The sequence below is a fragment of the Acomys minous genome, assembly GCF_964271855.1.
Source record: "Acomys minous genome assembly, chromosome: 7".
In the NCBI taxonomy this organism is placed as follows: Eukaryota; Metazoa; Chordata; class Mammalia; order Rodentia; family Muridae; genus Acomys; species Acomys minous.
Window position 1 is genome coordinate 8298817 of NC_140488.1, and position 25528 is coordinate 8324344.

The 25528-nt window shown below is 41.3% G+C and overlaps 1 long non-coding RNA gene and 1 pseudogene across 10 annotated transcripts in view; one reads left to right on the forward strand and one right to left on the reverse strand.

Moving 5' to 3' along the window:
• The window catches only part of LOC311601301 (actin, cytoplasmic 2-like), a 473705-nt pseudogene that overhangs the window by 165628 nt on the left and 282549 nt on the right, over window positions 1-25528 (forward strand). The window lies entirely within an intron of this gene.
• LOC311601319 lies at window positions 5706-24608 on the reverse strand. Of its 9 annotated transcripts, none has more exons than XR_014780474.1 (6): window positions 24340-24608; window positions 23692-23798; window positions 20595-20779; window positions 11638-12439; window positions 9220-9393; window positions 5706-8063 (listed from the first exon to the last, which is right to left on the reverse strand). It is a non-coding gene; the product is annotated as an uncharacterized lncRNA (long non-coding RNA). The 9 variants fall into 9 exon arrangements; XR_014780475.1 differs by lacking the exon at window positions 9220-9393 and adding an exon at window positions 22590-22746; XR_014780476.1 differs by having other exon boundaries at window positions 9220-9282; window positions 24340-24606.

A 25528-nucleotide genomic window follows, 5' to 3' on the forward strand; every position in this document is an offset into this window, starting at 1 on the left:
CCACCCTTCTGTCTCCCAGGAGACTACTGCAAGTTTTCTCCCCTCATATCACTAGACTATACTCATCCCTGCTGAATATCTGCCTGGGTTGGCACTCCTACCAAGCCCAGGGTATTCTTAAACTCAACCACCTGTATAAATCTCTCAAGGGAGGGATTGGGATTACAGTTGCCCCCCCCCTTTCCCCAATCTTCATGCTGCCATTTGTTGGTTTCCCCCATAGCCTGGTGGTTTCACTTCTTGCCAGCCCATCCTCCTTTTTCACCTTTTGCATTTCCTCCTTGTCCTCTATTCTGCCTTAAAATGTAGGATTGTTCAGGGCCTAGTTCTGAAGGTGCTTCTCTTGTACCACATACAGAATCTTGCCAAGAGCCTGTCCTGTGGCTTAGTAGTAATTAAATGATAATTGCCCATTCCCATTTCCAGCCTTGATATTGACTCAGGACTCTAGACATTTCTATGTAACCAGCTCTACCCTGTCTTCTTCATCTCAGTTAAACCACCTCCATCATTCATGTTTCTTTGAATAATACTCTGAGCACCCTCCTTGACTCCAGTTTGTAAGTATTCATTAAATTTCATGCTGTCATCTAATATTCACATTTCTTCCATCAAACTCCATCTAGAATTTTATTTCCTTCCCACTGTTTGATACAAGTCAGGGTCACGCTTCTCCTGCATTGTTCCAGCAGCCTCCCAAAAGTGTCCTAACTTCTACGTGTGACATCTCATTTTCATTAGGAAATAAGTCTGATGGGTTACTTGAAGATAGAAAAGATTATGGTGCTCCCTGATTCATAGCCTTCAGTTTCTTTCCATGCCATTTAAACTGATGGTCAAAGTCTCCTGTGATGGCCTGGGAGGCCTTGCATGATTCCCACCCCTACCTTAAAACATACTAGAGGAAGCTGTGCTTTGGTGGTGCTTACTTTTGTATGTCTGTGTATCCAAAACAAGATAGTTCATGTCCTTCAGGTTTCAGCAAAAAGCGCATCCTCTCAGTAGAGCCCTCAATGGCTACCTGACTCTGCTCCACTTTTCTCCATACAGCCAGTCTTCATTCACTCTCCTGCATATTTGACTTCCTGGAGAGAGGCTGGCCTAATGTCCATGAGGTAGTGGCTCATGCTTGGCTCATTGTCATCTCTATTTGTAGGACCTAGAAGTGTACCTGACATATGACATCACTGAACAATACAGGATATGTGACTTTGGGATATCAGAGGAAAGCCTTGAAGTACAGTGATTTGAACAGAAAAATATATTGCTTTTTCAGTTTTTAAAGATGGAAGTTGAAGGTCCAGATGTTGCCAGGGTTGGTTCTTTCTTGAGATCTTTCTCCCTGGCTTGTAGATGGCGGTCTACAGTGAGTTCACTCACAGGATCACACTCTGTATATGACTGTGTCTTATCTGCCCCCTGTAATAGGGACCGCAGTTACACTGCACCAGTGCCCACCCATTCTACCTCAGTTCCCTCATTAAAGACCTTGTCTCCAAATGCAGTCACAGTCTGGAGCAGTGAGGTGAGGGCCACCATGGAAAGGACTGAAGGAGCACAACTGAGACTACAATCTAACCAGTGACTAGTGTGTAGAGGGTGAAGAATTTGCAGAGAAAACACGAGTCTTTTGTAGAGTAAAGGTCAGGACTTGAAGGTGAAGTGAGGCTTGAACAGGAAGACTCACAGAGAGGTTCGATTTTGATGAACGCATGTCAGGAAAATAATTAATGTGGCTGCAAATAGGTATAGGCAGAAATGCAAGAAGGCATAAGGGAGAGAAAAAACAGGAAGAGGAGGAGATAGGACTGGTGAAGTTGAGGGACAAGGGAGGACAGTGTGGTCAAGGTTTGCTGAGGGAGGTAGCAGATCCAACTTTTGATCTAAAAAGATTTAGCAAACACCTGTTGTGGATAAGACAATGGCTCTGTCCAGATGCCTCTTGCTCCTGAATGAAAAGGAATGGACCTTGAGGTCAAAGGTCCTGGTTTTCTCAGGACATGCTAAAGTGCTTTAGGGTGAGGCCCATGTCCTACGTGACTTTCCTGGTCTTACCAGGGGAGGAGGAAATTGAGTTTTCCATGGAGTGTTACAGTTTAGCTCTGATATCAGAAGGCAGTAGAGAATTTGGAGTTCTACATGGCCATGATGATACCAAACATGTTATAGCCCTTTGTCTAGCTGCTGTGCCAAGCATGGCAGAAGAAGCAGGTAGATGTTTGAAACTGGCTGGCAGACAGGTCAGGTGAGACACAGGCTGGTGTTGCTTTAGCAGTTGTCAGCACCTAGCTATCAGCAATGTAGCAGCTCTGCCATCACTGTGCCTGCCTTGATCAACACTCAAGCCTCAGGCATTCAACAGTGATTCTTCCCCAGAATAAATGGAGTCTCAGAAGGTCATGGTAGAAGGATGGCGTGAGCACAAGAGAGCCAGCCAGCCAGCCAGCCAGTCAGCCAGCTGACTTTTATTTGTAAACCTTGGGCAGTGGGGAGAGGTTTGAGGGTGTCTGATACACTATGTGCCAGGACACTTGATTTACATGCAGTGATACAGTATCTCATTAACATGCAGTAGCATGGGGTCCTATCACAAGAAGGAAAACACAGTTCATAATTATCCTACGGATGGAGGAAGAACTTCCAGGTAATAATAAAGGTCATTTGCTAGAGGCTGGACGTGCTTGCTGAACAGTTTCTTACCAGGAAATGGTTGGGGTTGTAATCTCTCTGAGGGCTACATGATACTCCTGAGAGGATCTGTAGGTCTCAGATCAGGGGAAGGGAGAGCCCCACTGAGAAAGGGAGTCCAGTGTAATGGACTGAACTCAGTTGGATATCCTGATATGCCAGAGTTTGACCTCTCCAGTAGCACCCCACAAGCCCCGGTGCCAGATTCCAGTGATGTCGAAAGATACGTGGTCCCTAGTTCCAAGAAAGAGGAGGCACCCAATGTACAGAATGCAAGTCAGACTCACTGTGTCTTAAGCTCACTGGTAAATACCAGGCCAGCTTTAACTGATCACTTCACTGACTCTCTGAGCAACTCTTTGAAGCAGGCACTTTTAGCCTCATTCCTATTTGGCAGATAAACAAACTGAGGCACAGAGATGCCAATTCACTTGCTGAAGATCAGAGAGTAATATGTGGTCCTGCCAAGAGGTGGAGCAAGGCCTTGTTCTTGAGGTTCCACTTGTCCTTCCCCTCCTTTGCCATAAACAGAGCTCCCATGCCTCTAGGCCCTGTAGATAATGCTGAGAACAAAAAGGTCAGTGTGGCAGCGGGTGGAAGGCCTGGCAAGGATCTTATTGGTGCTATGTGTCTTTCACATTTGTTTCCTTATATTTTACATGTCTTCAGTGTTGTCAACAATCTCGAGTACTGAAGCTTTATAATAATTCTTGATATCCAGTAAGTAAAGGCCCATTCTGTATTTTATTCTTACTCATAAATTACTGTGCAGGATTTGGGGCTTTTTATTTTCCACAGCTAGATTAATGGAGAAAAGACTTCACAAATTTATCACAAAATACTGGGATGGTGACATGGATGATGTGTGTTCCATCTAAGCCATGAAGAATCTTACATGGTGGCAGAGGCATCTAATCCTAGTCCTTGTGGACTGGAGGCAGGAGGATCAGTAGTTTAAGGACCTAAAGTGAGTTGAGGGGGCAGCTAGGTTACACTGTATCCCATGTTAAAGCAAATAAAACCAAAATGAAAAATGTCCAGAGTAATCTGAGCAACAGGAGGTGACACCCTACAGTATGGCAGCTCTTGTGCAGGCCTCTGGTATTGAAACTCTTTGCCTACTGAGCCTTCCAGTTATTGTCTGATCCTAGGAAGTAGAGAATGTCCACTCCTGCTTTGTAGTTAGACTTGTAATCCAAGGCAGGCTCAGATATTGAATTGTCTCATCCTTTGGCAGCAGCTAGTGTTATAGATCTTGCATAGGCATAAGAATTGGGGGCATTTCTTAGCCAGTAACACAAGCTAGCTTTAGAGCTCTTAGCCAAAGACTGGGAACATTTCTAGCCTAAAGACTTGTCTGCTCTATGGACCTTTTCTGGTGTCCCGGGACAGTGGTCTTTTCTGTGTGGTACTATGCAGAGAGGCAACAGAATATAACTCGAGGAGGAGAGAGAAATGGTTCTGTGGTTGTGAACATTTTTTGCCCCAGCACAGGACCTGAGTTTCGTTCGCAGTACCCATTATAGTGGCTTACAACTATTTGTAACTCAAGTTCAATGAGATAATACATTCTTCTGATCTCTATAGGTGTCAGACATACACATGGTATACATACATTCAGGGGAAACATTTAATAAAATAAAAGTAATCAAAATATTACATATAGAGACATATGTTTAAAAGATCAAATCAGGAAAGCAGCAACTGCTGAATGTCTCCCTATAGACTCATTGAGCCCAACTGCTATGCCTTGTAGAACCAGCCACTGTCATTGGGGCTTACATTTTAGACCTATCACAGCCTCACCACTAACCACCAATCACATTCATTAAGGATTATGTTTGAACAAATGACAACACTGACTCTGAGAACAAATCATAGTCATTGAAGTTTGTGTTTTAGGCCAATCACAGCCTTGCTCTTAACAGTAACCACAGTCATTTAAACTTGTGTTTTGACCAATCACAGCCCTGCCTCTTAGGACCAATCATAGTCAGTGGCTTTTATGTTCTCAGCCAATCTCCTAATCAGTGTGCATTCTAGAGTTGCCTGGATACAGTAGACATAAGACCACTTTACTTCAAGTGGGTGATAAGGTAAGGTTGACTCGGAGCTCCGTTGTAATGGCAAAATACTGAGTTATTTTTTTGTCTAATCTTGTACCAATCATTGATATAGGGATGGGGAACTCACCAACTGTAAACTGTGGATTTCATAATTTCACATTTCAGTTATATAAGTTTTTAGTCTAGTCTAAAGTTATGTAGTTAAGTATATACCTTATGTAAGCTTAGTTGTCTAACTTGGTGCTTATAAAATGTCTGTCCTCTTCTTGAGCAATACTATTTATACCACAGTTAACAATCTCATGGAATACACTGAAGCAACTATTTTCTTGACTACATTATTCCTCTATGGCTTTCCCTATTTCTATGCCTTCTTTGTGGCTAAACATCCTAAAATACTTTCTAGGCCCTGTGTCCACTCCATCACATTGCATTTCTTCTTCAGTCATCATCAGCCAGGCCATAGCTGCTACACTCTTCATCCTACGGCACCAATGCTACACACCCTATTCTCATTGCCTCGTTAGTGAAGGCACTTGAGTGCACTCTGAGGGCATGCTGTGAGACTCTTGACCTAGAGTCAGAATCCCCCAGCACAAACGTTGTACACCCCGACTATTTCTTTCTCTTGTGAGTAGAGGAGCTAATTGTTATTGACATAAAACATTGAGGTGGGAGGCTGTGTTACTGATGTCTTTACTGACTCAGGTCAAGGAGGAGAGGTGGTATGGCTGTGAAGGGGAACAGAGGACAAGATGAGGTGTGGTGTTTACTGAGCAGACCTGGGAATGGCCTGAAGATCCCCCCAGTGTAAGGCCTTTGTCCAGAAATGAAGAGTAGAATTCCAGCTTTTAGTTAGGGACTGGTGGTATGGATCCACGCAGAGTTGTTAACCTTGTCTGGCATATTGTGGATCCTGAGTTTTCACAGAACCAAATGGAAAATTGCACGTTGTTGGGTGAATTTTCAATGCCATCATTTTTAATCCGAATTGTATTCCACAGATTAAGTCTTCTCTATGATACTAATTATAACTTTGCCTTGGTAAGGTAGCTCAGTGGTTAAATGCACATGCCATGTAAGCCTGATGACCTCAGTTCACTCCTCAGAACCCACATAAAAGTGAAAGTAGAGAACTAACTTCCCAAAGTTCTCTTCTGACTTCCACTATAAGCTATGGTATACACAAATCCCACCTCCATTCAAAAACTAATACTTTTTTTCTAATTCGTAACTTTGAGAACTCTAATATCAACTGCTCATTATCTTAATATAACATCTCGCATTTCTTTTTTGAGAAGGAATGTCAGACGTAAGGGCCAATTTTGAAAAAAATGAAGCTCCTGTCTTCACTACCCATAAAGAGTACCATCAGACGGCGGTTATGGTAAGGGTGCTTTTGTTCCGTACTCTGTGTGTAGATTGTGTATAATACAAGATGCACTACAGCACATCTCAAAGCATAGCTGGAAGACTAAAGGCCTTCAAGTAATACAACAAGTATTACAACAGTACACATTCTTAAATGAAAACCTAAGCCACGAATGGACTTCTTTCTTCCTTTTATGCAGTTCATTATATAAAAAAAAAAAGGACTGGTAAGTATCATATAATGAAATTTGTGTTGTGTAGAGGCCTCAAAATTATCATTTGAAGTCTTTCAATAAGTTGTATAAAACCTAATGCATATTTGAACTATTATAGAAGGTGACTATAAACCACAGGGATGTTTATCGGCACAAGTGCAGGGGGAAATGCCTCCTCTGCCACCTTTTAGCTTCTGTCATGTGTGAGTAACTTCACTGGAAAACCTTTTCTTAGAGAAGCTTTTCGTGCCACAAACATTCTGTAAGTATGAGCACAGCTGTCTTTAAGCAGAAAAAATGTTTAAAAAATTAAGGCCTCTGGAACGAGGTGTAGCTTGGGCCATTATTTTGAGCCATGAAAAGAAGGTGGAATTTTTTTCTTTCGTCTTTTGTTTTTAATTTCAACTGAGGCTGGGGTTATAGCTCAGTCGCAGCACTTACCTAGCAGTGTCAATACACTGACACCAATAAAAGCAGCATAATCTTTTGGATTAACACATAATGAATCCAGGAGCTGGTCAGTTGCTATTTCTGTGCTACAAATATCTCCATGTGTGTGAACCTTTGGGTGAGGATACACTCAAACCAGTTTGAAACCACAGCAGGTAATAAGTGGATATGTGAAAGTAATGGTTCCATTCTATAGTGATCAAGGTATGATCCAAATTTTCTACTTTCATGAGTTATCTTTGGTAAACTACTTCCTAAGAACTTATTTATCCAATCAATTTCAATTTTCCTGGCATAAAATTGATGATAACGTTCTCGAGTCATATTTATTATGGCTGAAGGTTCTGTAATGATGTCTACCTTTTGTTCTTAAAATTGTTGATCATCAGTTAAGAGCACTGGCTGCTAGCTGGGCGTGGTGGCACACGCCTTTAAACCCAGCACTAGGGAAGCAGAGGCAGATGGATCACTGTGAGTTCGAGGCCGGCATGGTCTACAAAGTGAGTCCAGGACAGCCAAGGCTACATGGAGAGACCCTGTCTCCCCCCCCCAAAAAAAAGAGGAGCACTGATGCTCTTGCAGAGGATCTGAGTTTAATTCCCAGCACTCATGCAACAGCTCACAATTCTCTGTAACTCCAGTACCAGAGGGTCGGACAGACATGTATGCAGGGAAAAAAACCCACTCATACACATAAAATAAACTTGTTTTTTGAAGATTGTGGTTTTCATTATGCAATTCACTTTATCAGGGGCTTATCACCAGGATTTCTCTTTTCAAAGAGCTGATTTTCATTTTCTTTTTAAAAGTTTTTATTATTTTTATGGTTTGCTTTTCACTTCTTTCTTTCTCCTTACAATTTAATTATTTTACAGATGTCATAAAATGAAACATGCTTCTTTTCTGGAATGGCTTATTTCACTCACTAAAATATTTGGTGGCAGAATTCCCTGTAAAGGCTAAATAAGATTTACCTACTTGTTATGCTACATTTTTCAGAGCCTTTTATCTGTCAGTTGCTTGGAGTATATGTTAACCTTTCTCTGCAGTAAATAAAACTGCTAAGTTTGGTTACTCTATAAAGACAAAAAGCTTGATGTGGCATTGGTGGTATAGTGGTGAGCGTAGCAGCCTTCTAAGAAATGAGGTTTATTTAGTGCAAGTTCAAAATTCTGCGTCCGTCGTGGATGGCCGCTTGGTTGTATCGCTTGTGAGATGGCTTCATGGTGGAGCTGGATTTACAGTGGAGGTAGGAAGTGAGAGAACAACCATACTGTAAGACAGAAAGCCAAAGAGTGGTAAGCAGTATCCCTAGTGACCTAGCACTCTGCTTCTCCTCTTACAGACCCTACCACCTCTCACAGTGTGCAATGGGGGCCAAGCTTTCAAGGCATGAGTGCTTGCAGGACTGGCCATATCCAAACCATAGTAGATTGCCTCCACCTTTTTGCTATTGTGAATAATGCTGCCAAGAATGTGGACAAACACAGTTCTTTGAGGCGCTGCTTTTTTCCTCATGTATATCTAGAAGAAGAACCATTAGCGTCTATGGTATCCTCTAATATGTTGAGGACTGGTCATATAGTTTCTTCATTTTAACCTTTCAGTGACATTCCCTGAAAATCTTCCTAAAACTTGCAGTCAGAGTCCTATCAGGTCCTGGCTTTAGGCTTACTTTAGTTTTGTTGTTGTTGTTGTTGTTGTTGTAGTTGTTGATTTGGGTGGTTGTTTTGTTGTTGTTGTCATTGTTTATTTGTTTTTTTCTGTTACTGGGATTATAAACCAGGTCCTTTTGCACCTGGTAAGTACTCTACCAACATAAACACATACAAAACTCTCTGGCTGTGTTTTACCATGTATTTTAACTTATAAGTTGATGTCTTCTTTTCCTTTTATGCTAAAGATGGAACCCAGGTCCTCACAAACACTAGGGAAATGTCCTACCACTGAGCTATAGCCTCAGCCCCCAAATTGATATTTCTATGATAATTTTCTTTGGAGACCTTTTGCTTACATTTCACTTCTCAGATCACATCAAACTTCAAAAAACCCATGTTATCTATGTTCGTATGTTAAGTGCACTTTTCATGTCTAAAAATTCCCATGTTTAGTGTTAATTGGGTGCACACTGACATTTGTTTAAGTGACACATCATTTGATAAGTATCTCATGCCTAAGGTTAAGTAGATTCTGTTGTGTAGGAGGAAGAATTTAATTAGGTATGGTCCTACCTTAACGATATGTAAGAAATGGAAAACATTTTCAGTGTTCTATTATAATTATTTATGCACTTAGAAATAAAGCTATCATTTTATTATTGTTCCACTATTGAATTATATTATTATTATGTCTTTATTAGCCATTGGAAAACATTTCAACTATCATGAACATAGATGGAAAAGTCATTTTTATATCACAGAATGTGTTACCTCTTCTTGGCCACCGTCTAGTAAGTTCTTCCAGATTCTGGAGAAGCGGGTCATTATGGTTTCCTGTTTACGGGTGATTTACTTTTAGCCTCATATAACCCATTGGTATCCAACTATGCCCATATTTCATCATCTTCTCCACTGGTTTTCATGTCAAGTCAATAAAAACAAATTCTGGAAATAGTACATGGTGGTGGTTACAGCGTTGGTGGTCTCCGAGATGGATAGGAAAGGCTTCAACTGTTTGAGGTAGATAATACACAGGAAAACCATGGCCAGAATGGGCTGTAGCATGGAGCAGTTACTGGAGGGCAATGCAATTGGGTTGAAGCTCAGCACCTACCTATACCTATAGGTGGGCAAGGGCAGAGCTAGGTTCACAGGGCAGACTAATAGTATTAGTATAGGAAGCAAAGGCTGTTCTCTCTCACTCTCTCCAGGAAGATATTGTGGGAAAGACTTTATTAGATATTATTCTTGATGAACAAAAGGATGAAATATCTCAGAAGATCATTCTCCAACTTCCTTTGGCAAATGCAGGTATGTATACATGGCTTTGTTTTGTTTCAATTTAATTTTGGATTTTTGAGTGACCAGTAACACTCAGTTGAATAATTTCTTTCTCTCTTATCCCTTAGCAATTTTTGTCAAAAAATATCAGGTAATATAGCTGATGATCATATATTCATTTAAGTTTATAGCCTATAATTTCATTCACAACATTTCTTACATTAAAAAACTATCTCCTCTGGAGGAATAGGGAGTAGTAGTTCATGGGCCCTGACTCTCAGCCAAGGAGCTAGTGACATTTCGTGGATACTGGGGGAAGGTGAGTGGGTTTTCTTCAATGACGTGGTCCCTGGCTGGCTGAGCATGCTCTGTCCCAGTGGTTCTACATCTTCCTAATGCTGTGACCCTTTAATACAGTTCCTCATGCAGTGCTGACCTCCGACCATAATGTTATTTTCACCAGTACTTCATAACTAATTTTTCTACTGCTGTGAATTTTAATGTAAATATCTGTGTTTTTCAATGGTCTTAAGTGACTCCGTGAAAAGGTCATTTGTCCCCCAAAGGGTTATGAGTAGATGTGAAACTGGATCTGGGAGAGTTTGGGAGGCATGGGACATAAACTTGACCAAAATATATCACATGCGTATATGAAATTATCAAAGAATCAAGAAAATTATTTTATGGAATAATCATCCTCCACTCTGTCTTGTTCTTTATCCTAAGCCCTAATTACAGAAGTAATTCTCTGATTTTAGTAGTGCTATATAAATACCAGTATACTAGTCTACACATACAACAATGATAGCTCAGTGAGTATCAGTGTTCATGGGAAGAAAGTTGTGTTCTTTAAAATGTTCTTTTAACTAAGGAAGACTTTCATTGTGTGAAATAATCCCGCAGACTACATAACTTTGCCTCTTGCTCTCCTTAGTTGGAAGTCTTGTTGAATTTTGCTGTTGGGTAAGAAAAGGAAATGCGTATCAGAATGCCCAGCAAAGAGATGCTGAGAGAGGCAAATATGAAAAAAACAAAATGTATGCCTATGTGAAATTCATCTTTTACCTGCAGAATTATTATGATGGTAAGCAATCCATCCCATGATATATACATGATGATCAGGTGTGATGTATTCCCTGATTGCTAGCATATATGTTCTTGTGTTATTGGCCTTTACAAAACATCTAACATCAATAGACTCACAATTTATGGCTATGCCTATTAGGCATTAAAAAAATAGTAGTGACTTTTATAAAGTGGTCCCATATAGAAATATGGTAGATGACATTGGTAAATGATGGCTGTCTCACCTTAGAAAACAAAATATTTTTAAAACTTAATAAAAAAAGAAAAGGTTAATGCACTGCCAAGCTTAAAGGCAATTCTATGAACACCTAAAGTTACAAATGGATTGTGTAGCTTGTAAATCATACCACAGATTGAATTACTGGTTGGGTTGGGGGTCTAGAATTCTAGCATCCTATCAAGGACCAATATATAAAATATAAACACTAAAGTTCTGCACACTAACCTGGGGAAAGAAGTCATCTCTCTAACATTTTCACTAGACAAATCTATGCTATTTCCACATTTATGGCATGTATGCTATGGGGCCTGATGTTTAATTTTTAAGGTTTAAGGATGTGCAAGCAGAGAAATTGACATATAAAAAGTTAACTGCTTCAGAGCCATAAAATATACAAGACAATCAGAGGTGAGGTATAGTTTGTGCTTCAGGTAACCAAATGCTAATTAAAATATTTTTCATGTTTCTTAGAAATTAAAGGTGAAATATCTTTAAAACATATGGAAAAAATGCATGCACACACACACACACAGACATAAACACACACACAGTTTTTTTAGAGACTTCCACAACAATCAATTGAGCAACAGCAAACGACTGACCTCAGCACAAGTTTACATTTGGTTTTCATATTTTGGTGATGACCATCTGGGGAATCTGCAGAGCTTGGCTGTCAATGAAAGAAGACAAGAAAAATACCATGGCTCAAAATCTTGAAAAATGCCATTGGGGTGGCAAACAGCATTGTGATGTATTATTTAGCTGCCACCTTATTTATCCAGTATACTTTTTAAATTAATTGACATTGTGTCATCTTTAGAGTCATTTATGGTTTGGAAGAAATATGTTCCTAACAGCAGAAACATTCGGTCATCAGCTCCAAGGCTGTTAGGGGAGCAACAGTACTATCTCGTGGGAACCATTTCCATCCTTCGTAAGCCACACGAATCAGTGAGTATGTTTTATGTCTCCCTCACTTTAAAGGGCACATCATCTTTGCTTTCAGCAGCTGGACATCAGTGCAGAAAGACTCAGTATTCAGTGAGGAAAGAGCAATTGTATATTTGTTTAGGAGGTGAATGGCAGGAATCTGGACTGATTACAGTGATTACAGTGGATGGAATCTCAAGGATTTGGCACCAATGGGGGCATAAGTAGAACACCATGGACAGGGCAGTGTTAGCAGCCTAGATGAAGACCTCTGGCCTGTGGTACATGATCCTCTTGTGGTGGTGTAGCAGATCCATCACTCCCACATTCAGTTTTAGAATAAACCGCCTCTCCATATTGAAAACAGTAATGAACGTTGTATAGAAGCGAAAACTGAAGGAAGTTGTCCGTCATCTGCCATGAGAATGTAGACTTCAAAGATGTAGGACTCAGTCCCAAGATCTGCTTCCTCTTCTGAGAAAGAGAAAATGAATCTTACTTGGCCAATCCATATTCCGCTAGCCTTCATCAAGGCACCAGGACGTCTACTTGTGATTTACTCCAGTTTTTCTCTCTAGGCCTCTAGGACACTGTTCCTATACTGGTGGGTATTTTATAAAAGATGAGAACAGAAGGACAGCAGTCAGAAGAGTCTTTACAGTCTTTACAGTATGATGGCATAAAATAGTGAGTGGTGAACTTGAGTGAAAATGAAATTCCTCTTCTGGATCTACTAGGCTTGGGATAAATCATTTTGTGTATACTTTGTTTTTATACCTATAAACGTGGTGTCTTCCTCACACTGACCTGTGGATCAGTTGTAACTAGAATATGTAATGGATGCTATATATGTCAAGCATATTTTAGTATGCAGATACATTTGAGTGGAAATTAGGCTGGGGCTTGACTGTGGGTTTGACTCTCAAAGATGCCAACATGATGATGGCAACAACGGAAATGGATATGCTAATTTTTCTGCAGGTACACCCCACTGAAATTCAATCCAATGTTATAGTTATTGACTCGGATGATGACATTCCTGTGAAGTGCCGCAGGTAAGAGGTATCATGGCTGTAAGTAACGCAGAGCTGAAACACATTTTTTACTAAAGAAATTGCATACAATACATGATCAACTAAGGATTTCAAATGAATCTAAGATGACCAATTTGCTGGTTTCCAAATCTGTGTATTTTCATGTATGTGAGGAACTATGTAACTGGTGTCTGTTGCATTATTTTCTAGATTGGTCCAATAATGGAACAAGAAAAAATATACACAGTACATCTGAGATTGTGAGCCTAACTCTTAGAACCCACGTAGTAGAAAGAGAGGATTGATTCCTGAATGTTTTCCTTTGTCCTCCACACAAGTGACATACATAAACACACACACACACACACACACACACACACACACACACACTGAATAAAGAAATACATATTTTTAAAAACAGGAGTATTGAAAGCACACGTGATAGCATTTGAGATATGGAGTAAGGATAATCAATAGTTCACAGTTATCCTCTGTCAACTCTGTCTTTACAAGTAGAGACACTGAGAAAGCAAATAAAATATGAACTAGTTGACAAAACCTTACCATGAGCATATGTAACCTGAGAAGGCCTTCTGAAACCATTTGCTTTACTTAAAATAGGTTGTCCTTGGTCTTTCTCATTGTGTAAAAAAAGTGTTCTCGTTATACCATTTGGATGTTAAGCTTAATCCATAAAGAGAAAAATAGATAATATATTAAAAATGGAAAATTAATGGAGTATGAAATAAACACAATACCCAGAGATTTATCAAAACAAACATCTGAGTGGCTAGTTCCCGTCCTTGAGCTAGAGTTCTTTCTATTTATGAATGTCTTTACTGTGTTCAGAGCAGAGATTGGGTTCTAACAGTGGCTTCTCATTGGATAATATTTCTATATTGTTCTAAAGAGGTCAATTAGAACAAACACTCTTTGGAGCAGTATTACAGGAGGTAGGGCTTCTGTGGGTCTCATGTGGCCATGCCACTATTATGAGCTCCTGAGTGCAGTGTTCCTGTCATGGTCCACATGACACTGTTATCTCCCTGATCTCTGATTCCTACAGCCTTCCTGCCCTACCTTCTGCAATACTCCCTAAGCCTTGTGTGAAAGGGGCTCTTACAGATGTATCATGTATATCTAAACATGCCAATAACACTTAATTCTCTATAGCTTGACTAGTTGTGAGTTTCCATTTTAACCACTGAATACTGCGTAAATGAACTTCTCTGATGAGATCTGAGAACTGCACTAATCCATGGGCATAAAGACGAATTGCATAAAGACATTAATTTAGAGAGCACATTGACGCTATGCCCATTTAGCAAGGTAATGGCAAGTAGATTCACTCTTGGGGCTGGTGAACTCCCCAGCATTGTGTTCTTGATCAGATTTATAATACCCGACATATGTTTCCTCCCGTGGTATGGCCATCAATCCATTCAGAAATTGCTCGGTTGCCACGTAACATTGATGCAACTGTTGTAAACGTGGGCATATTTTGCCATGCCAGTCATTATTGTTGATGACAGTGTTCACATCTGGCAAAACTGTCACTGACTTTTTTTCTCCCTCCATCAGCTTAGATAACCCTGTCTAGTGCAATGAAAGCTATCCAACAAAGAGCAAGTTTCCTGGCCAGTACACAACACACATTTTGATAATTCTTTCTTTATGGCTTTATTGAGGCTTGAAAAACGACGCCAGAAGAATGAATTGCAAAGAATTTGCCAGGATGAAGCTGCGAAAATGGAACATCCTAATTCAGACTCAGAAGTATGTACACTGACCACCGTTGTGTAGAACTATGAACCTTTATCCCTCTAATGTTGTTATTTACTTCATGTCTGTTGCAACACACACACACACACACACACACACACACACACACACACACACACACAGTGTTGGCTTCTCAATTGCTTGAAGTATGTTATTATGTTTAAAGTGTTTGGGTTCTGCCTGTGTTTCCTATTATTTGTGTCTTATTCTATCCCGCTAGTCAAATGTATTCTCTTCTTTTGGAATCTCAGGTTGAGATTGTAGATATTCGACCAGCCACTCGGCAAAGGCCACTTGGAACAATTCAGACCAGGAAATCAGCTCGGTTGAGCACAAGCAGAAACATAAGTGCAACTACAAGGAAGTGCACAGGTACGAGGACAAGCCTTTCTTCCACGGGTTTTACACCCCTGATATCGAGTAGGTACAATGAGCTACTTGGAAGTGGATGAAATAAATCAGATGACCTTCAAGGTTGTTAGGAGGTTTAAAATAGTGTTCTGTTTATAACACTGTGAAATCACAGGTATCATGTCCAATTTTGCTCATTTTCTGTAAATCTTTGAGATGATGATTCAGAGAAATATAAGTAAATATCTTCTCATAGATTCAAGCAATCACTGATCTTACACATTTTAGAAACCCCAGTTAGAAATGTGCAGACTCTCCTTTTTTCTGTTGAATTTGTATTATTCACTTGCTTTTGATTTTAATACTGCAAACATTGCGATAGATCTGTCTTTGAATAAATAACACTTTATTGTTTATGTCCTTGCAGTGTCTTAGTGTAACAACATGTTTTTGTTGTTAGTTTTGTTGATGTTTTGCCGCAAATTTTTTATGTATTGTTCACCCTGTCCTAGAAGTCAGAGCGGGCCCTTTAGCTCCACTCCTGAGTGCAGAGATGACAGAATTATAGGCATGTGTGTTGCCAGGAAAATGTAATGGAAGTAGCAGTGAAGGTGGTTAATCCCTCCAAAATACTGCTGCTTTTTTTATGTGTTTCTATAACAAAGTCCTAATTATACCACTGTATAAAACCTGCAACACTTGAGACATGGATCTCATTGCAGATAAGTTATATTGTGACATTTTCACTTATTATGGTTCATCTTTCTTTTCTCCTCAGTTTCAAATGTAGGTTTAATTGTCAAATAGTTTTAGTAGCACCACTTCCATTATTTCTGTAAGTTTCAGATCTCCTTTCCAAATAGTTCTTTGAAAACAGCACAAAGGTAGGTGTGTGTGTGTGTGTGTGTGTGTGTGTGTGTGTGTGTGTGTGTGTGTGTGTGTATGTGTGTGAGACCATTTCTAACATTTACATGAAGAGTGATTGCACTTAACGTACTTATCTGAAGTTACCTTGTAGGGTTGTTCTGTGGAATTATATTCATTATTGTTAAACCAGCTGTGGAGCAATCCTTATAAGATCCCACAGCTAGCCTTTCCAGTCAGAGGAGCAAAGCCAGATAACCAGCAAGAGACATTGAAATTTAGCAGCATCTGGAGTGCTTGCTATGGCTTACTGATATTTATTTTATTTTTTCATTTGGAACCAGAAAATTTCAAACATACTATTAAGATGCAAAAGTGATTTGGAAGTGATTGATAGCAGAAAAGTTTAGTCAAAGCTCTGAGCACTGAAACTGTCAGGGAACTAGAATTTTCCAAAAGGACTAAAATGGAATATATAAAACTAACTGAATGATTGAAGAAGTACAATTTGCTTGTATCCATAGCATTGTTGTGAAGTGTGCATCCTGAAGCTGCGTGGAGCAATTGGGAGGTATCTGGTGGGGCACTCTGCCTGATCCTGATGCTTATATTTTGTAAATGTTTTTCATTTTGAACTAATTTTGGACTTAGAGAAAATTTTCAATGCAGTAGTCAGGAGGGAGAGGCAGAAGGGTCAGGGGTTCATGGCCATTATCTATGCCATGAGTTCAAGGCCATCCTGGGATTCATGGAAGTTGTCACAAAAATAAAGTAATTGGAATAGAAAGAGCAATACACGGGAAGATGGACAAAAGCAAAAAAGAATATCTATCCATTCCATTGTGATGCCCTTAATGTCACACATTACATAATCAAAACAACATTGGTTTCATTCTTATTACCAATGTGAGGACATTTTCATCTGTCTCCTTTTCTTAGAAATGTACAGTTAGCAAATTTCATGTCACAGGAAACAATGGATCACTTTCATTTATTCCACATTATGACTATATTGCCAATTTTAATCCCTCCATCAGCAGAAGAACATCTGGATTGCTTTCAAGTTTTTGATAATTATGAATAATTTTACTACAGACATTTTTTCAGAGGTTTTGCATGGAACTTTCAGTTTGCTTGTGTAAATTCCTGTCTGTGAGACTTAGAGTCATTTGTGACTTATTTCAACTTGTGGCTCCACAGTCTAAGAGGGAATCTGTATGATAGAGTTGAAATGCCCTATAGCTTTTTTCTTTTGATCTGGGACTCTTCTTCATAAGGAGAATGCCCCAGCAATATGTTCTCTATTTGGTATGCAGAGTTGAAAGCATTATCAATGTGAAGGAAGTCACACATGTGATGGTAGAACTCACTGCTGAGTAAAACCATTGGGTTTTATTGCAGTAGTAACAGCTACAAAGATCCTTGTATGACTGAGCTGCATAAATGATTCCTAAATACAATCTGACTTTCAGTCTTCCCCAGCCACACCTCACTTTAGTGCCAAGCTCAACACTGAATCCAGATTCCTTACTGAGATTATCCATTTTGCAATACTGCAATACAGTCTAGAACCTACCTTGGATAGGTCTCATCATATTGAAAAAGTTCCTTAAAATTCCCTTTGCTGAGTGAGTGTGCTTGGCATTTATCTATGGAGTTGCCTTATGTTAGACAGGGCAGACAGACCTTGGGGACCATCTTTAAGGGCTACACTTACAGAATAAAACTGGTCCTGATAAAAATAACCCAGCAGATTTAGCTCTTCATGTAAAGTCCCAGCTAGCCTTATAAGGAGCAGAAACATTCAATCTGGCAAAGAAGCAAGACATCAAAAGTATTTTCATTTTAAATGTTTAGAAATTCTAGATAGCTAAATGTGTACCATTTTCATATACATGCCTTGACCAAATGGACCATCAGTGTCACCAGAAATTGGGTCCCTATGATCTCATACTGAGATTAAAATTGGCAAATGGTCTGACGGGCTCACTAGCAAAGTAGACTCCAAAAGGTAGCCCTTTTCGTGCCCATTACCAATACAATGATGTTCTTGAGTGGAACTCTAAGAATCAGAGTTGACAGCAAATTGATCTAATCGTCCAGGCAGTGAACGTCGGGTTTCAGATAGCTCATTGGGAAAGAGTTAGAGTAGGAAGGGCAAGAGTTTCATCCTGTGGACATATGACTCTGACTGGGCTCTTTCTTTTCTGCTCACTCCTGTCCTGGTCTTCAGCTGTCTGCTTGAAACCCAACTCCTCCTGAATCTATTTTCCTCATTCACCCCATTTGGTTCCACTTACTTGGTCCTGAATCACTTCAAAATAGAGTCAAAAAAGAGTTCTACAACTGATACCTGTAACACTGCCTTTGTGCTTGTCCTCCTCCACTTCCTGGTGGGAGCTGACACCTTTACTTCCACTGTGTAAGTGCGGAAATGACTTAAATCCAAGGCTAAAGTTGAGACTTTGGCTAGGTCTGACTTCACAAAAGCTGGGGAATGGAGGGCCAGACACATATGCTGCAGACTAAAAGGAAGTTTTGGGTTCTCAGGACGGCCATTAAGCCAAGGGGCATCTGGAAGGAAGAATAGTACAGGAATCCTAACTTTCCAAGCTCTCTTTCTGTCTCTGTCTCTGTCTCTGTCTCTGTCTCTGTCTCTGTCTCTGTCTGTCTCTGTCTCTGTCTCTGTCTCTGTTCTGTCTCTGTCTCTGTCTCTGTCTCTGTCTCTCTGTCTCTGTCTCTCTCTCTCTCTGTCTCTGTCTCTCTGTCTCTGTCTCTGTTTCTCTCTCTGTCTCTCTGTCTCTCTGTCTCTCTCTCTCTCTCTCTCTCTCTCTCTCTCTCTCTCTCTCTCTCTCTCTCTCTCTCTCTCTCCATCCCCCCCTGCCTCTCTCTCTCCTCTGCTAGTACCTTGTAAACCAATAATGCAAAGATACTTGTCAGTGGCTCACTGGCTTGAAATAACGGAATACTCCTATCACCACAGAATATTTCAGTTTACCACTCTCCCTGCTTTTTTTTCCTTTGCAGCATGCCTCTTCTGCTTACCTGAGAGAGACCAGGCAGCCTGGTCAAGATAATTCTGCATATTTTCTGACTGAAGAGAACACCATCAATCCTCACCCCTAAGGGGAAGATGAGGCAGAAGACCTAAGTCCATGGTCTATATGGGAAAGGGACATACAAGAGTCCCTTGATGTGAGAGGATGGGTGGGTTATTTTCTTTACTCATAAGTTTAGTTTTTAGTTGTTTCTTAAGCATAATGAGTTTAATGGAAAGGAAGCTGCAAAAGCAAACTATTACATCCAGATTAGTGTGTGATAACTACTATTCATTTCCATCTGCTTGCCCCACACTTTTTCAAGTATACGTATATACATCTGTGCTTTTGCTGGGGCAAGCTGCCTTCAATGGGCAGAATTCTAGGGTACTAATGTTTTTGCCAAAATACGAAATGCCACAGAGGTTTGAAATGCAGAAAAATATTGTTCCATCATGCCCTTTTTTTTTTAAATCTCGGGCCTTAATCTTGATTTATTCATATATGTCTTCTGTGGTCCTATGCCACTTTGTAACCTATATTCCAGACAACCAATTTGAGAAGTAATATCTGTTCAAAAAAGGGTATGTCTTTGCTTAATAAACACTATATTGTACTGCAAGTCTTGTGTCTGTGAGGCTGACTTTGAAATCCTAGGAATATTTCTGACTTGGTAGACCCACACTTATGTGCTGATGAAGAGCCTATGTTCTAGAGAGAAACATTTCATGCAGTACCTGTTCCTGGCACATTGGCCTGTTTTCTACACTTACAGACTCCAATGGCTGGAACCCTCCTCTGTGGCTATGAATATAGGCACCCTTTTTGCACCTGCAACCTTTTTGGTTGGTTGATTTGTCTTTGTGTGTGTGTTATCCCCATCTTACTTTTAAAGACAGTGTCTACCACTGCACCTGGAGCTCACAAGCAGGCTAGATTGGCTGGCCAGTACAGTTCAGGGATCATCTCCCCAGCATGGTGGCCACAAAGGTGATTTTGCTTGTTGGTCATGTACCAAGAAGAACATTTCCACACTATATTAAGAGTGGTAGGAGTGGGGGGGGGTCAGGGGCATGGATAGCTCTACCAGAAATCACCCCATTTGGAGATGAGGTCTTAAAGAGGTATGGCCCTGAGGGCAACAGAAGGATGGTGGTGGCATGTGGGCTTTTGATAGCTACTCAAGCACCCTGGTCCCAGTGTGACTTTGGAGTTCACTCTAATTTGCTGGACAGCATCCATAGTTCTCAGAATCACAGCCTAAGCTCTGCATTTGCAAAGTTATTTTAGCAATCTGCTCTTCAGCTGAAGAATATGCCATTGGGGAGCAGAACACTTTCCTCACAAAGCACAGGACTGCTGAGGACAGCGGTAAGCTTGAGCACTTCTTAGGAAGGCATGGGAATTCCAGGAGGCCTGAGGCCACCTGTGGGCATGACTGCTTCTGCCCACTGCTTAGAATGTGGCTGTTCTTGGAGATAACCTCCTTGAGCAGCCCTGCAATGGCTGAGCACAGTTACACTCACTTTGTCAGGTAGTTCATCAAATGCTGACACTCACCAGAGTTTCCTGCTTTAGTTGTTGCCCCTCCTGCATATGCTCAACTCCTACCAGCTGAGGGTAAGTAGAGGCACAGAGAAGTTCTCCAGAGATTGTGAGCAGAGGAGTCAACAGCTGCAACCCAGGAGCTCGGTCCTTCTCTCGAACACCACAGAACAGCTGCAACACCTTCTAGATTGAAGAGCCTGGATAGGAAGCCCCGGGACCTAGCCTGCCTTCTCCATCCTCAACACAGTAGTCATTAGCTCTAAGATTCAAAGTAGGTGGCTTTGTACCCTCTCCTGTGTTTCTCCACTCCAACAACAATGTCAATAAAGTGGCCCCAAGCTGAAAGCACCTCACTATAACCCAGTGAGGAGACATGGGGTGGTAGAGTCAGTTTGACCTTGTTTATCTTTTCAACATGAGGCCAAGTTCAATTCACCCTCCAGGGAGAGCTCAGGAGTTACATATTAGTGTGGCTCACGCAGGGGAAATGATGAAATTCACAAGAGCTTCCAGACATGGTTTAATTTAACTTCTACACTTGCTCATTTCCACATAGAAAGGAAAAGACTTGGCTTATATATAATGGAATATTATATATACACAGATTTACAGCTGCATATTCATGAGTTTTCTGTGGCATCCAACATTTATAAAGATTCTTAGTTCCAAATGCATTTTATAATAAAAAAGGAAGAGTATTATTAAGACTATCAGCTTCAGTCCACACCCTTCCTCCACATCTTTTCATGCCACAGTAGCAGCCAATAGCCAGGGCTGTGTATTGAGCAATGTTTTGAAGTGTATCTTGCGGACAATGAAGGGGAAAGTAGGCTTGACATGTTGTAGCCTGTGGGTATTGTTCACCCTGACTGGGCTGGAGACATGTTCCTGTTAATAACTGTCCCACCCACTGTGATCTCAAGCCACCTGAAGCCTTGCTCCTGAGCCCCTGCTGCACTCCCAGCTCCTGCTGGGATTCTAACTCTGTCAGAGGACAGCCTGATAGACCCCACTGATAACCCTCACCTCAGGCTCTCTGACTAACTGAAGCAAGAGCCTGCTCGCCTGATGAAGGATTAATGTGTGTGGCCAGAAGCCTCACCTTGCACTAACTGACCTAGGACTACTCTTGCCACCCAAATTACACATCACCATGGAGTGGCCCCAACACTTTAACCTCAAGCTCGGGTCATCAATGACAACAAATGGCTGCTGGGAGAAGGAGATTGAGGGTTGTTTTTCTGGCAATATAGACTCTCTCATGGGCTGTCTGTGTCCCAGTGAATGACTCCACACCCGTGCACATACTGGCTGCACTGAAGAGATTCAGTGGGCAGAGAGTGGTGGTAGGAAAACTTATGTGTGGAGTTAGGGGAGAGGGAGAAGGACAGACTGATCAAAGTACATGTTATTCATTCTCAAACACCAAATTAAAAATCAACTCTCAGATTCAGAGCTAGGTTTCCATTAACTATGCCACAGGGGATGTTAAATGATTAGGCTTTTCAGCAGGAACAGTAAGCAAGGCTCTGCTGCATGATCATCTATTGTTATGCAATGCAATCCCAGTCCCCCCTTATTGGTCCTATCTTTTCCTTCCCTCTGTAGTTGTTTCTTTCCTCTCAGCATGCACTCTGCCTTCAGCTTTGGTGAACCATTGGGTATGATACAAAGGTTCTGCAACTTTCTACCCTCGTGCATCGCCAATATCAGAAGCAGCACAAAGTTCTCTTTTGTCTCTGCATCTTTGCCCACAATGCAGGTGGAAAGGGCTCCACGTGGGAAGAGCCGCAGGTGGGAAGAACCCCAGATGGAAAGGGCCCCAAGTGGAAGGGGCTCCATGAGGAAAGGGCCCCAGGTGGGAAAAGCCCCACATGGGAAGAGCCCCAGGTGGGAAGAGCCCCAGGTGGGAAGAGCCCCAGGTGGGAAGAGCCCCAGGTGGGAAGTGCCCCAGTGGGAAGAACCCCTGGCTCTCCTAGACCATTCTTGACTTTGTTCAGCACCTGCCATAAGTGCATCAGTGCTCTTTTAAACTGCTCCCATGATGGGTAGAGGTTGGCTCAGGTCTTAGATGTTCCTACTACTCCCAGAAGTGAGGGCCTTGCACAACTCAACTGGCTTTCCACAAATATTCAAGGCTTGTGACCCTGGTGCTTAGTCAACACTAGGAAAATGTTGCCCAAAGAAAATCAGTTACTTGAGACATGAGCGTGTGGGAAATAAAGACTGGCATGTAGCCCTGCACAGAAGCTAAGATGATCAGGCAAGACAGCATTCCACCTCTGCTCTGTCTTTCTGCCTCAAGTATAAACTGATCCTAAGCTTATGAACCTTAACCAGTAAATGGGTTTAGGCTTAGTCCTTGGAGTGAGACCCTTCTACCCGTAGATCTGTCCCCTGGCTTAGCTGTAGTCTGATGAAACCAGGGAGCTAATGAAACTTGGTGGATGAGACTGCTCAATACACTACCAACAACTTGGTGGCTCCAGTTAGCCTCTGGGCATTCCTCCATGGCACACACAAGTCCTGACACTGCAGAGACATGGGGGTGGTGAATGGGTGAAATTTCTGGAGTCACTGATGTTTCCTGCCCAGATGGAGGCCTTGACCCCAAAAGTCAAAGGGTAATTAACCACATAGTCACCTTGGTGATGAAACAAAACCCACAACCCTACAGAATCAAACCATGTCAAATACAGAGAGGCCGAGGTCAGCAGACAGGACAGGCAAATTGCAGTATTTAGAATAGCGAATTCAAGTGTTTGTGTAATCCAAGTTCCAGCCTGTGGGGAAGGTAGGTGGAAGAGGAGCTGGAAATTCACCTGACTGGGAGTGGGGTAGGACTTCAGCAAGGAAACAACCTCTAGGTTTTAGGAGAGGGCTGGTATCATGGGGTGATTTAAACCTGAGGCATTGGGTATGCCGTCTGCTAGGCAAGCCAGTGTAAGGAGGGTACTTGTGCACAGTAAATGCCTTGAGAAAAGTGGTTTGGTTTTCTGGTTTAGGGCTGATTTTTTATTCCACATGTGTCACCTGCCAATGACCAGTGTCTAGCCATGTCCATCTGGGATTTAGGGTGGAGAATCAAGACAATACTTTGACGTTTTACCTGGATCATCTATGAATCCCTTTGTTGACTCCTGGGTTTACAAGGTAAGGTTAAGACAGTTGATTGACAGCAGGGACTTCATCTGTTCTCTGAAGCTCTCCAGGATCCTAAAAACAAGGAACAGGCGAAGAAACACATGTTAGTCATCTCTAAGTCAAACTTCAGCTCCTCCCCTACCCCCCCTTCCCCATGCTCCTTTGAAGGCACAGAGCAAGCACTGATCCTGTGAAAGGATGAGCATGCTGGGAGATCAGACCCTCCTAATTGATTGCATCTTTCCTTCTATTTTCCTGGCCCAATTGGGTCTTCTCCCTTGGTTCCCTCCTCTAGTCACTGTATGTTCTTCTCTCAGTCACCAAGATATCTGCCTGACTCTTCCCTGTAGGCTCAATTTTCTTAGCAAATAGATTTTATTATGAACTTATTGACCGAGAGTACCTCACTGATAACCCGACTAACCTAAATAATAGGAAAAGGAGTTTTAAAAATACAATAATGAAACCATAAAGATATCAGTTCTGAGGAATGGTTATCCTGGCATAATCAGCAGGATTTCTTCTGCAGGAACCTGGAGCAACCAGAACCCATAGCCTCAAATGGAGCCCAGAGCCCCGAAGCCTTCCCTCCTGCAGTTCTCTCTAGGAGCACCTTGAGGCACAGGAATGAATAGCCAAAATTATCCCCAAGTCTCCAAAGGATCCGCCTCTTGTTTTGGGCTCACATATATACCTCTTCTCAGAATTTGTTCAAGCGTGTTTTTCAGCTGGTTAATAACCAATCTCCCCCACATGGTGATTTGACTTCTAAGGGGATAAACATCATCTGCTCTCTCACAAGTCTTTTTCTCATCCTCAACTTGTGATCTAAACAAAAACATGTTTATCTCTCCTTCATCTCCCCTTTCTATTAAATAAAATTAGTTATATACAACAAAATAAGAATTATCCAGTAAGTCACATTTACAAGGAGCAGTCAGTCCGTTTGTAGTTAAAATTTTTAAGAAATTATTCAACTATCTATCCTATGCTATTGTTTCTTATCCTAATATCTACATTTTTCAAACTAAATTTATATTACTACTGTTACTATCTAGTCTTCAACCCCATAAGAGATTCCAGAAGGAAAAACTATCTAATATGAAGGAAGTGCAGGCAAGCAACTTCCAAAAGTATTGACAGGACAGAGAGCTGAGTGTCTGTACTATCACAAGTTCCTCTCCATTGTTGGGGCATCCCAGCCTTCAGCCAGCCAGCCCAAGGCATCTTAAAGACTGCTTCTGTACTGTCAGAAGTTCCTCTCCATTGTTGGGGCATCCCAGCCTTCAGCCAGCCAGCCCAAGGCATCTTAAAGACTGCTTCTGTACTGTCACAAGTTCCTCTCCATTGTTGGGGCATCCCAGCCTTCAGCTAGCCAGTCCAAAGCATCTTACAGACTGCTCTGAAGCAGGAATCCTGAAGGATTGGCCCACGTAATCCCTGCAAAGCTGGGCAGCTAATTTCTCAGTTTCAGGCTTGATCATAGTGGACGGTCATTCTGTCATCAGCTGTAGAGATAAGCAAAGTTCCTCAGACCAGTGGCTGTCTGCCACTATCTTTTCTTGATGGCTGCGTGATTAGACTCGAGGTGCTGCCAGGAACAGATGTGTCTCTCTGTCATAAAAGCCCTTTATTATTAAATGCCATTTTCTGTGGATCTCTGAAGTGTTTGAAGACAATGTATCTATTCTATCCATCATCAATCTATTCCTTTGGAAACATATACAAAAACTTAATAAAGCTTATTCTATAATTAAGTAATTTATTATCTAGTCAGATTTATAAGTAACCAACTAACAATT